Source organism: Halichoerus grypus, chromosome 14 (assembly GCF_964656455.1).
Source record: "Halichoerus grypus chromosome 14, mHalGry1.hap1.1, whole genome shotgun sequence".
In the NCBI taxonomy this organism is placed as follows: domain Eukaryota; kingdom Metazoa; phylum Chordata; class Mammalia; order Carnivora; family Phocidae; genus Halichoerus; species Halichoerus grypus.
In genome coordinates, this window is record NC_135725.1 from 8,658,909 (window position 1) to 8,672,890 (window position 13,982).

General features: G+C 40.0%; 1 long non-coding RNA gene across 3 annotated transcripts in view; it reads left to right on the forward strand.

Moving 5' to 3' along the window:
- LOC118525360 (uncharacterized) overlaps nucleotides 1-13,982 on the forward strand; it is a 122,235-nt gene that overhangs the window by 40,617 nt on the left and 67,636 nt on the right. For all 3 annotated transcript variants that reach the window (XR_013443936.1, XR_013443935.1, XR_013443937.1), the window contains exon 2: nucleotides 11,478-11,588. This is a non-coding gene — a long non-coding RNA (uncharacterized LOC118525360). The remainder of the gene's footprint in view (nucleotides 1-11,477; nucleotides 11,589-13,982) is intronic.

Genomic DNA, 13,982 nt, shown 5'->3' on the forward strand with positions numbered 1-13,982 from the left:
TTTGTTTTTAGCTATATCCTAAGGTCCTACAATGATGCCTGGTACCTAGTGGGCCCCGTCTAAATATTTGTTGACTAAATGACAGAATGATTCCTTATCTTATCGGATCGTTACAACACTTCTTTTAGGTGTTAGCTGCTGGTGTTCTGATTTTGTAAATAAACTGCAAAGGCAAGCTTGGTACGTTGCTTAAAGAAGGTGGTCACTATGGAGCTAAACTAAGTTTTGAATTTGAGCCTTTATGACCTCTGGTTCAGTGTTGATCGTATCATACTTTTAACCCCATCTAGTGATGTGGAACCAAGTGACAGTATTAGTGAGAGCTGGGCGGTGGCATTCCAGGACTTGCCATGAATGTTCAGTGGCAGGGCAGAATCATTAGGCCAGTGGTTTGATGGAGGATGATGACATTTCTCAAGGAGCTCAGCTGTGGCCCATCCATACATCTATCAGTCAACACCCTTCAGTCTCAATATGGAGATAATGGAGTCTAGTTTTCGGTTTTTGTGACCACTCTGTTCGGAATTAACAGAGAGAAAACTTGCTGATTAGTCTTTGCATTGCAATGGCTATTACTGATTTCCTCACCCCATCCTAGATAGATAACCAGGTCGTAACAGGAACTAGAGTGCATATAGTCTGGGTCCACAGCCAGAAGACCAGAAGTTAACCAGATCAGAATAATTCATTCAGGGGTCCGAGTCAAAGAGCCAGTGACAGGTCCAGTCCAAGATACAGAATGTTAGATGTTCTATTTTCAGCCACAGGGTCTTCTTATTAATGGATTACTTGCCTATCAGATGACTGCCTGGCTAGTGTTAGACAAGGAGGGCCCTGCAGATTAGCTAAGTACCCCCATTTTCCTCTTGATGATGCCTCTTGGGCCAAGGCAAAGGCAAGGTCATGAGTCAAGCTGACCCCAACAGGTATGTGCCTCTTGAGTACATTGCCTCAGTGATGGGAAGTCAAGAGGGCACCATGCGTGGCTGCTCGTGTCTGCATCAGTGGGGTTGGTGTCTGAGTGCACAACACTGCCTGTCTTATGGGTTGATGCCATTTGTTTTTTGTTTATGTATCAGTAAAATTTTGAAGACTTTTCCTCCTATTTTAATGTAGACAGCTGCCAACACAAGCCTGTTAAACTCCAGGAAATAAGTTGTTATACATAAATGTGGTTTTAAAAAAAGTAAGGGTACAATGGGCTCAACATGAGTCAGCATATGGGAATATTGCTTAGGGGGAAAATGTGATTCTGGAACTTGAAAACAGGAACCTAGCATGAGGTTCTTTTTCCTGTATTCATCACTTTAACCATGTATTTTTAGAACGCCAACTACATGCCAGGTAATGTGTTATATGTTGGCAATGCACAGACACAACAGTCAGTTCTCCGGGGGCTTAGGATCTAGCAACTTCTCTGTGGGCCACATCTAGTCTCTTGCGTTCCCGTTTCTTTCAGCTTTCAAGAATTTTGAAAGGAGAAATAAAAACTTGAGATAAATGAAAAAGAAATCGATGAATGAGTCTGAAAGTGATTTAATTACCAATTAGAGCAGAGATAGAAAAAGCATAGCCTCAGTTCATCTCCCATCACACATAGTGAGGAGGTCTTTGCAGTGAGAGAGATGATATGAAGATAGATGTGAAGGCCTTCCCTTCTTGACCTTAAAATAATGAAAATATGTGCGTGTGTATTATGTATATGTGTTATGTGTGTGTACATCTATGAATTTGTGTCCCCCCCATTCATATGTTGAAATCTTGACCCCCAGTATCTCAGAATGTTACTATATTTAGAGATAGGACCTGTAAAAAGGTAATTAAGTTAAATGAGGTCACTGGGCTGGGCCCTAATCCAATAGGATTGGTGTTGTTATTAAAAAAGGAAATTAAAGTACAGGCAGGCCCAGAAGGAAGACCATGTGAAGACACGGGGAGAATAGACAAGCGAAAAAGAAGCCTCAGAAGAAATTCACCCTGTTGACATTTATTTATTTATTTATTTATTTATTTATTTATTTATTTATTTGAGAGAGAATGAGAGACAGAGAGCATGAGAGGGAGGAGGGTCAGAGGGAGAAGCAGACTCCCCGCTGAGCAGGGAGCCCGATGCGGGACTCGATCCCGGGACTCCAGGATCATGACCTGAGCCGAAGGCAGTCGCTTAACCAACTGAGCCACCCAGGCGCCCCACCCTGTTGACATTTTGATCTCAGTCAGCTTTCTAGCCACCAGGACTGTGAGGAAATGCAGTTCTATTGTTTAAGCAACCCTCACCCCCACCCCCACTCCCATGGTGCTTTGTGAGGGCAGCCTTAGTGAAATACTACAAATACACATACATAATTAGAAGGCCCCACCCCTAAAGATGTTAAGAACTCAAAAGCTGCACATATATATTAAGGCAAGTTTAGAAAGAAATACTCTCAGGTGCTGGGTCGAGGGCTTGCTAAGCTCAGTGGTCAGATGAGAAATAATGCTGGCTGGAGACTTTAGCTACATGGATGCTAAGTGCTTTATATGTCTTTACTAGTTGATTCACTCAGTGAACTTTATAAGTTCTGCTATGTACCAGGCATTGAACTGGCTACAGGAAATACAAGAATGATTGGTACAAGAATCTGTCCTCAAGGAACTGGTTATGGATGACCATTGCTACAGTGTGAGAAGTCTTAGGACAAATACATGAACAGGGCACCTAACCTAGGAAGCTGGTTGTCCCAGCTCTGAATTCCCACAGCCACTGGACTACACGTGGTCTTTTCCTTCTCCTATTTTAAAGTCTTCTTTCTTATTGACCTTCTCCAGTCTCTTCTTGTTTTTGTTTGTTTATTTGGTTTTTGGGTTTTGGCTTTTGTTTTGTTTGGGTTTTTTTTTTTTTCCTAAATGGTTAAGTAGTGCATATCAATACAGGATTTGTAGTAGTTCACTTAGGCTCCCAGGAAATCATTCAGAGAAGATGATGCAGTAAATCAAACTTCATGTTAACTCTGACCCTGGAGTGTTATCATCTGACTCAATTCCAGAAGAGAGAACAACCTCCTGTGACCTCTTCCCCCATCTTTCAGACCATAAATAGGTGCTGGGGCCCTGCCAAGCTCGGTCACTGTGGCTCATAAGGGACTGTCAGTTCCTCACAAACATTACACAGCTACAAAATTACTATGCCGCCCAAAGTGACTCATAATATTGGCCCCTCTTAAAAAGAGAATTTTAGAAATGTCACCTCCAGACTATCATTCTAATGCAACTAAGCTCTCCTCTCAGCTGACTGCCTGGAAGAGTCCTCAGAGGAACAAATGGGAAACCTAGCACTTTGATCTGCCCAGGGCAAGTATTAGGATGCAGCAAGAGTAGAACTTTTAGGGGATATTTTAAATCTAGGATAGTGATAAAATATAAATGATGTTTGATACTACTTGTATTTACAAAGAAACAGACCAAGAGTGTGTGTGTGCACATGTGAGTCTGAGTGTTTATGAAGAGAGAGAGAAAGATTGAGAGACAGAGACTCTCATTGGCTGAGACCCACCCACAGGGTGGAGACACATGTGCTTTATTTAAAGTCTCCTGATTGTAAATGTTAATCACATCTGCAAAATACCTTCTTAGCAATGTTTAGGCTAGTGTTTGACCAAACAACTGGGCACCATAACCAGCCAAGTCGACACATAAAATTTACCATTATACTACTTTAAACAGAAAGAGGTAATCTAAGTTCTTCATCATGTTATTGAATAAGAATATCAATGAAAGTAACTAGCAGTCACACACAAAAAATCTCTAAACCTCATATTTATCTCTCTTTGGATGCTTTCAGTCTTGGGGTTTAGAGCCATTGCTTCCCAAGTCAGACAAGTCCGTCTTCGGATGACCCTTATAGTTGACAAGTTTTTGCTTGACTTCATTGAGTCCTAATCCCTGTCTGTGTAACTCTCGTGCTTTAAATGCTGTTCTACCTTCTGGAACATCATGGAAGCAGATTGAAGACCAATTTGCCTTAAATGTCCAAAATATATTGTATAGGGTATTCATTTTGTGGGTGCTCAGCATGGGGGTGAGGGATAGAGAAGTTTCTGTGCTCAAGTAAGTTTGGAAACACTGCTTACAAGCTCTTCCTTTAGAAGATTTATCATGGCTCATATTAAAGGCTTCTGCAGCAAAGAAACCAGCTAAGCTGAACTTTAACCTAGCATTTCCCAGACATCTGACCTTGGAAAATCTCCTTTTTCTTTTCACTACCATCCTATAGAATGTAAATTGAAAGGTTCTGCAAGGATCTCCGACATTATCAATGTTAGCCTTTCATTTAGGTGCTCTATCCCCTGGTCGCTCTGCACCACAGTTGTATCAGTCCTTAGGGGCTTAAAATAATAGCCATTCATTATTTCTCCCAAGCCTGCAGATCGCTGGGTGATTCTGCTGATCTGGCTTGGTATTGACTGATCTTAGCTGGGCTTATTTATGCATCTGCAGTGATGAGTAAGGTGGAGGCTAGCTCGTCTAGCCTAGCCTTGCCTGGAATGACTTGGCTTTATTCCATGTGCCTCTCTTATCATTCCAGCAGACTAGCAACCTAGGACATTCTCCTTGCAGTGGCAGAGATTGAAGAGAAGAAGTGGAAACATGTAAGCAAACACTTTTCCAAGTCTCTGCTTACATCAAATTTGCTAAAATTCTGTTGGTCAAAGAGTGACACTTGGGTGATCTCAGAGTGGCAGGGTACTACAAAGTTATAGGGCAAAGGGCAAGTATATTGGCAGCCATTAATTGAGGCCATGCAACGGTCAAATGCAAATCTGAGAAAGGGGGTCAAGATAACTGTATCAGATCGCTGACAGCAGGGTGGAGGGTGTGTAGTAACATCACGATTCCTCAGAGCCCACCCCTCCAAGATGCTCAGGGTGGGGTTAGGTGCCTATAGTCTCAGAAGCTTCCCGGGTAATACAGATGATGAGCCAGGGTTGAAAACCACCAGTCTAGACCCCCCCTTTTTTTTTAACAATATCAATTATGTGCTTACAATGATAAATTTCACAAGGGATATAGAAAGAATTTTAAGTTGAAGACATTGGTGCTTCTTGCCACTGAGCTTCCAGTCTCAGGCACATAAGACTGGTGTATGATTAGTTATATGGCAGCAGATCAGCATTCAATCCCACTGCTACCATGACTCTTCCCTGGCCTCAAATACATCCTGGCTCTTGGATTCCTACAATTAGATCATTTTCTTAAACTGTATCTGATATATTTTATTCTGTGTGTGCCACACCCTCAGTCAGGGGGCAGCTGAGGGAAAGGGACTGAGCCAAGGGTAGTGCGAATTTAGCCGGACTTAAAAGGGGCTATAAATATATGACTTTTTCCCGGAAGACCAAGGATGCCAGGGTGATCAACAGGGAGTTAGTATTGTAAGGCATTTGACGTGTTAAAAAGAAAACAAAACATATTTTCCCCAAAGGTATTTATATATTGTTATGAATAGTAACATAGAGGTATTACTGAAGTCATCATATCCAATTATTTGTGTGTATATATGTATTTATATATAATCTCAGTCAAGAGATAATGAATATGCAACTACTATCTTGTTGAAGTTCGTATAATTTTTAAAATTCTGCAGGTGGGAACTGTATTAGTCTGCTCAGGCTGCCGTAACAAAATACCCCAGACTGGCTTAAACAACACACATTTATTTTCTCACGGTTCTGGAGGCTGAAAGTCCTTGGCCATAGGGTTGGTTTCTGATAAAGGCCTTCTTTCTGGTTTGCAGATGGCTGCCTTCTTGCTGTGTCCTCACATAGTCTCTTCTGTGTGTGTGTGTTTGCAGAGGAAGAGAGAACAGCTCTCGTGACTCTTCCTCTTTTTATAAGCACATCAGGCCCATCAGATCAGGACCCCACCATTATGACCTCATTTAACCTTATTTACATGCCTAACAGCTCTATCTCCAAATACAGTCATGTGGGGAGTTTAGGCTTCACTATATGAATTTTGGAGAAACACAGTTCAGTTTATAATAGGAACCATTGTGTTAGACTTTTGCTGAGAATAAAAAAATGCCCTCACTCCTTACTGCCATTTGAGATCTCTTTCCAGACATTACGGGGCCTCAGAAGCTTCCCTACAGTCCATTTTTGGATTGTAGCCATTCTAGGTAGCACCAAAGATCCCTTGGCTTCCCTACTTCATGTGGTCCAACTAGATTATATAAAGCAATGGGGCCCCAAATATGTGAACTGTATACTTACTTTAAAATCAAATGATAAGTTTATGTATAGATTTTACATCCTAGAGTATTGCAATATGAGTTTAAATAATCAAATAATCTAGGGCACCTGGGTGGCTCAGTTGTTAAGTGTCTGCCTTCGGCTCAGGTCATGATCCCAGGGTCCTGGGATCGAGCCCCGCGTCAGGCTCCCTGCTCAGCAGGAAGCCTGCTTCTCCCTCTCCCACTCCCCCTGCTTGTGTTCCCTCTCTCGCTACGTCTCTCCCTGTCAAATAAATAAATAAAACCTTTAAAATAAATAAATCAGATAATCTTATTCTTACCTGGATCTATGTTGCAAATTAAAAAAAAAAACAAAGAAAAATAATGAATACACTACTGTACAAACCTATATTTTACATCTTTATCAGTAAGGGCATGGGTGATTAATATCTCAACTGCAATGCCTTCATGTCTCAGTATAGCTACTAGAATATTTAGTCTCCTAATCTGCATATGTGCTTCACTAGAAGTTAAGAAGGCAAATGTTAATGACATAGAGGTTAACAGTGAGGGTTCTAAAGCATGAGTCAGTAAACTATGGCCCATAAGCCAAATTGTGCATGCTGCCCATTTTTATAAATAAAGTTTTATTGGAACGCAGCCATGCCTCTTTGCTGACACAGCATCCATGGCTGCTTTCAGGCTACAATACCACAGTTGAGTAGAAAATGGCCTACAGAGCCTAAAATATTCACCATCCAGCCCTTTACAGAAAAAGAAGTTTGCTGACCCTCAATCTAAAGTAAAGATCCTTGAGATCAAATTCCTAACTCTGCAGGTTCTAGCTGTGTGACCTCAGGCAAGTTATCTAGCCCCTCTGTGCCTTAAGTTCCTCATTGTAAAATGAAGACAATAATATTACCTGCATCAAAGGGGTGTTAAGAGCAATAAATGAGCATATAAACATCTCAGCGTAGGGTCTAGACTAAAGTAAACACTCACACTGTAGTTGTTAACCGAATAATCCACAACAAACTAAATTCATAATGAAGATGTTAAACTAAGAGCAATTAATAATTAAAAAGGAAAATTAAAAGTAATTAAAAACCTGACCAACTCAAATCTATAGTGGTGAGGCTCCTCCCTAAATATCCTTTCTAAAAATTTACAAGAATTCTCTATGTGGGGCATGCCCAGTAGGAGCTTTTGAACATTGGCAGGCATTGCTGGGCACTAAGCCACATTAGGAGAATATAGAATAAATCCTTAGTAAACTCTGATGATATACTAAGTTTAGTTTACTAATAACACATTGAATAACCCTTAATAATTCACTTAGTAATTTACCGGTAAATAGTCTCTAGCCATTCATAAAAATAGAAGTCAGTGGAATTAAATTGTGTTTGTGGTTCTGTTCACAGCCTACCAGATAGATCATCCTTTGCAACTGTTCACCCTGACTCTTCCCTGACTGGATGCATAGCCATCTGGTTCCTGGAGTAAATGAAACCAAGCCATGGATCCCATCCCTAGTAATTTTGCCAATTTGACTTTCTCCTATGGCTAGAGGATGTGGGGGTATGACATGTGGTTGGGTAAGAATAAATACCTTAGCCCCACTGGAAAATATATCCCAGTGATGAGTGGTAGGTAGGTAGCATCATATTTTGTTTAAAAAGTTTACAATCTACGAGATAAAGGTGTAGCGGAGGTTGCTCCCTAGTCTACCCTGGGGGTTATGTGAGGTTGTTGGCAGTTCTTTCCACGAGGAGTTAGTTTTGCAGTTGTATAGTTAACACCAAGAATAGCAGTTCTAAAGAATAAACGATGTTTAATTAAGAGGAGGAAGTGTGAATAGAAAGTCTCTTATCTAATCTGTTGGTTGTTTGGATCCTTATGACTGTCAGAAATCTCTTCACAAAACTTCTAAATGAAGTAGAAATAATGATGAACCTGTGAGCAGGACTAGAAAAAAACCATTGAGAATGGTGACCGAGTGGCGTGGCAAGGTCCATTCACCACAGTAAACTCTAATCATAGGTTCTTTTTCAGATATGCAGTCGATTTAAAAAATTGCTATGGATAGTTCCTGATATAACGTTCAACACTAAATATCTGGTCCTTTCTTTCTTCTCATGCTTGGTTGGAAACCTCTCTGATCAGTGAGAATTTCAGCCATGCCTCTTCTCACTTCCTCTCCTGTGTCTCTATTTCTTCAAGATCTGCCACTGCCTGGAAGTCTCCCTCCTGTGTTCTCCACCTTCCGCCATTGCTTTAATCATTTTTCATTTCTGTTCCTGAAGACTCCTTGCAAACCCAGCCTAACTTGGATCAGGTGAATTTGAGCTGTCCATACCCCTCCTTTTTTCCCCAGGTCAGAAATCACTAGATAATGTATTATGGAAAAGGAAGAAGGCCATTAAGGAATATATGTGTGAATTTACAGTTCTTACTTCATTTTTAAAACAACCTGTTTCCTGATTATAGAATACTTGTCCATTTTAGGAAATTTAGCAAAATAAAGAATACTAATAAAGGAAAAGATAATCACCCATAATCCTACCACATGGGGTAAACACTTAATACTTTGCTGTGTTTCTTTACTGTCTTCATCTGTAGTTTATATTTATAGAGTCCTTACTATGTACTAGATACTTGCTAAACATTTTATGTATTTTATTTCATTTAATCTTCACAACAACCCTATGAAGTATGATTTATATTGTTCTCATGCTAAAGATGAGGAAATAGGGCCCAGAGAATGAAATTACTTGACCAGGTAAATGAGGAAGAAAACAAGCTGATAGCAGCCCATGATATTAATGCTATGCTATTCTAGTTACCATTCTGCTCTGTTGATGTTAGATTTCATTATTTAAATTGAATTTATTGGGGCGCCTGGGTGGCTCAGTCAGTTAAGCATCCCACTCTTGATTTCGGCTCAGGTCGTGATCTCAGGGTGGTGAGATCAAGGCCCCCCATCAGGCTCTGCACTGAGCATGGAGCCTGCTTAAGATTCTCTCTCTCTCCTTCTACCCCTCCCCCACCCCACTCACGTGTGCTCTCTTTCTCTAAAAAAAAAAAAAAGAATTTATTAGTGATCAAAGGATGGACTTTAAAAACCTGGTGAGTTGTTATCTTGGAAAAAGTAATTAAATGTGTATTAATAATGGTTTAAAATACAATTTAATTTCTTTTTTTAATTAATTAATTTATTATGTTCAGTTAGCCAACATATAGTACATCATTAGTTTTTGATGTAGTGTTCAACGATTCATTAGTTGTGTATCATCACAACACGTGCTCTCCTTAATGCTCATCACCTGGTTACCCCATCCCCCCACTCACCTCCCTTCTGTAACCCTCAGTTTGTTTCCCAGAGTCCAGAGTTTCTCATAGTTTGTCTCCATCTCTGATTTCTTCCCATTGAGTGGTGGGAAAACTGAATGGGAAGAAATCAGAGAGGGAGACATACATTTTAATTTCTTTTTTTTTTTTTTTTTTTTTTTTGACAGAGAGATAGAGAGCACAAGTAGGCAGAGTGGCAGGCAGAGGGAGAGGGAGAAGCAGGCTCTCTGCTGAGCAGGGAGCTGGACGTGGGGCTCGATCCCAGGACCCCAGGATCATGACCTGAACCGAAGGCAGCCGCTTAACCGACTGAGCCACCCAGGCGCCCCGATACATTTTAATTTCTTAACGGAGTACCATTTTGCTTTCTATGAAATGGGGTAGGGAATATTACCCATACAAAATGCTGTAAACTGAACTCCCTTCTTGTCATTTTCCTTGTTTCTCACGGTTCTGAATGAACTGATGAATTTATCAGGTAAGAAAAGAAAGAAAGGAACTCATCTCCTTAACCCACAAAGGATTCATACTCAACTTCGCCACTCACTCCTTCTGCCACTCTGGCAGAGCGACCAGCACCATGAATACCAGATTCATTGCTTTCTCTCTCATTTTGCTCTCCTGCTATTCCCCCAGTGGTATTAATCATGAAATGGGCAGAAGTTGAAGTTCTCAGCCGACTTAGCAACATCTGACAGAATTACGATTTCTTTAATTATAGAGGGTGGACTCAATGCATATAAAATTTTGCTGTTCTTTTGTATTTTATCAGTATATAATGTGCATTTTTCTTCTATCAGTGATTTATGTCCTCTGAAATAATAGTCTATGAGAGTATAATTAGAAGTTCTACCTCATCTCCATTTAAAAATATTTGTGTGGAAAATGTTATCGGAAATCATTATACATGTGTAAATTTATAATCTGCTTTTCCTCATAATGGTTGAGAGACTTACACATTTTAAAGGACTGCACAATCTTGATTCTTTAGATGTATTTATATTGTTTGTGAGCGTATCAAGTTTATCTATTTTATAAATGAGCTTCAGGGGGCACTGCTGCAGAATTCCTTAAAACTACTGTCATTTGATTCCTGGATTTCTTATGAAATGTCAGCACTACTGCCTATTACTAAGAAAGCAGAATAAATAAGCATCCTAAAGGGTATTTTTGCACTACCTGATTTCAAGTGCTGGATAACAAGGTTAATCTAATTAGAACAATAAGATGTTATGCTATAACATATATGAGATATAAAGTAAGATGATTCATTTCAGCCTCTTCCTTTTATGGGTGAGAAAACTGAGTTTATGGCTTGTCCAAGGTCAACAGCTGAAAGGGAAGTCTCCTGCCTGGGTACAACCAAAGCTCCTATGATAACTTAAAGTAGAAGGCATTTATTTATTCACTATTCCCCAAAGGTTTTGGATTTAGAAAAGCCTGGAAAAATGAACATTTCCCTATATCCACAGTATTTGAAATGGAGTTGCCTCCACTCTCCCACAACTTCTGCAACCGGGGGGTATACAAGACCATTTGGTGGTCAAAATTTCAAATTGCTTTTAGACTTACAGAAAAATTGCAAGACTAGTACAGAGAATTTCTGTATGTCCCTGTCCCAGTATACTATTAACATTTTATATACTGTAATATAATTATTATAACCAGGAAATTAACATTGGTATAGCACCATGAACTGACTCCAGTTGAACTTCACTTTGAAATTTCCAACTCCTGTCCCTTTGCTTTTGCTGTTGTTCCCAAGATCCGATTCAGGATTCCATATTGCATTTAGCTGTCATTTCTCTCTGATCTCCTGTAATCTGCAACAGTTCCTCAGTTTTTCCTTGTCTTTTGTAACCTTGACAGCCCCAAAGAATACTGATTAATTTGTTTTACTCCATGTCACTCCATTCAGGCCTGTCTGGAATCTTATGATTGGACTGAAGTCCTGCATCCCCGTCAAGAACACCACAGAAATGGTTCCTCATCCTTCTCAGTACATCAGATCACAGCATGCATGATATCAGTATGTATTATCATTGATGATGCTGGTATTGATCACCTGGTCAAGATGGACTACACTTTTCCACTGTAAAGTTACTATCCCAGTGACCAAGGTGGAACAATTTGAGCACCAAAATAGATAATGATACTATTAGATTGTAACCCATAAAATAACATCCATGAGTTAATAGTGACGTAAATAAGTAATATCTAGCTATTTGATAAAGTCAGTTCTTGTTATTCTCAGTAGTTATGTTCTATAAAGTCAGTGTGTGAACCTGAATTAGCTCATACTGAACCATTGCTCCTAGGGGAAATACAGGTTTGAGTTCCTGCCAGCCTTGGGTCAAACCTTTTTATCAGTTGATCCATACATCACCTGGTTTTATTTTAATTTCTGTTTAAAGACTCTATTTAGTTTGTTGATTCATTAACACTGAGCTCACAGCCAACAGCACTGTAACTTCTGCCGGAATGAAGCTCATCTAACACACACATTTTCTCTGTAAGGCACATCGTACCCTTGCAGTTAAGAACACTAGACAGCATTTCAGCACCATGCTTCGGGGACATTTTATTTATTTATTTATTTATTTATTTTATTTATTTTTTTCTTTTTTTACTTTTTTTTTTGTTTTATTTTATTTATTTATTTATTTTTTTATCTTACAAACCCTTGCGTCGAGGGCTGACTTTCAATAGATCGCAGCGAGGGAGCTGCTCTGCTACGTACGAAACCCCGACTTCGGGGACATTTTAAACAGTGAAATCGCCAACAGAAAGCACAAAAATGTGAAAAATGTGGCACTAAATCAATAAATCAAAGGACACTTGTTTACGGCAGGCGAGCTGACTTAAGGAGGCAGACTGTTGCCTTGTTGGACCTCAGCGGGGAGTGTGTGTTTCAGGTGTTTCAGATTTGTCACTGCTCTGCACGTGTCCACGAGTGACCAAGAAAGTGCCATGACTATAAATTTTAGCCTGAGGGTGAATTCTCAAATTCATAATCTGTGAATAATGAGGAGGACTGTATGGGAGGAGATGTGACAGCTCTTCTTTGCAGTAGAACTCTGGTCAATGCAAAGAATGAAGGACAGAGAGAATGGCCACCCCCACAGGTAACCTCCACAGGGGTCATTGTTGCAGATGGACCACCAATGGCTACTAGAACAGTGGGCAAAGCTTTGAGGAAGAAAGGGATTTGCATAGTTTCAAAATATTTCCCCCAAGACCTTAATTGACTACAGGGGGAAATATAGTAAATTTATATTCATTTCAAATTTAATATTGCATGACTTCTTAGTTTTTCTAATATTACATAGCATTAGCAGATGTTGCCTGTGAATACAAATAAATAGGTGGTATGTTCTCAAATTCTTGATAAGGGGAGCTCCACATTTTTCGCTGTATTTTCATATCTGGATAATCAGTACTCAACCAAAGCTGTTAATTTATGTATAACTGGAGAAAAGTCAAGAAGCTGTCACTTCAAGGGTAGATTTGGGATATGTAAGGTTTTCACTGCCTGTGTGAAATCATCCCAGGTAGGGGCAAGCACTTATTCTTCAGTGTTCCCACTGTGTCCTGTTTGGATAGACTAGAAATATCTATTTTACAGTATAGATTGATTGTGTGCACACTTGTCTCCTAGACAGGCTGTTTCCTGAATACAGTGGCAGCCCCCTCCACCTTTATATCTCCGATGACAAGCACAGTGTCTCACATATAGTGGGTGCTCAGTAAACAGTAACTGGAAGTAGAATGGCATGGGATGAGACAGGGTAGGATCCAAGACAAATACCTCAGTTCTGCTGGGCATCCACCATCCACATTTTTTCACAGATGAATTTTTGTTCTTGCCATGTTTTCGGACGCTAATGTTTCTCTCCTGCCCGTGGTAAAGACAAGCATGACCCTTGTTGTAGTAGTTAAAGGCACATGGAAATGAAGACCTTTGTAAGCCCATTTGGTTTATGGGAAGGTTTTTGTTTCACACATCTTAGTTCAGATGTGACCTTAGGTGTATTATTCATATACCTACCTTTATCCAAATAATGGTGGTACTCTTGTCTCTAGAGGCAAAACAGATTAATGGCAGTATTAGGGATTTTATGGAGCAGCTTATCTGAAAAAGCTTTTATTCTGAAAAAATTGTCATGGTTGGTTCTGAGCACTTGGATGATTTCAGGTTAAATCAAATGTATTAGGGTAGCTAACAAACATAACAGCTCCCCAATTCCAGAGACTTAATATAACGCACTTTTTCCTGCTCATGAACAGTGCAGTGCAGTGTACCTGGTTGGGCAGTTCTCACTCAGACAATGTTTCAAGGACTCAGGCTTCTTCCCTCTCATGGGTCTACCCACCTCCAGGTCTTCAGAATCCTCTCCCCTCAGCTGTGGAGTTTTATGGCCCA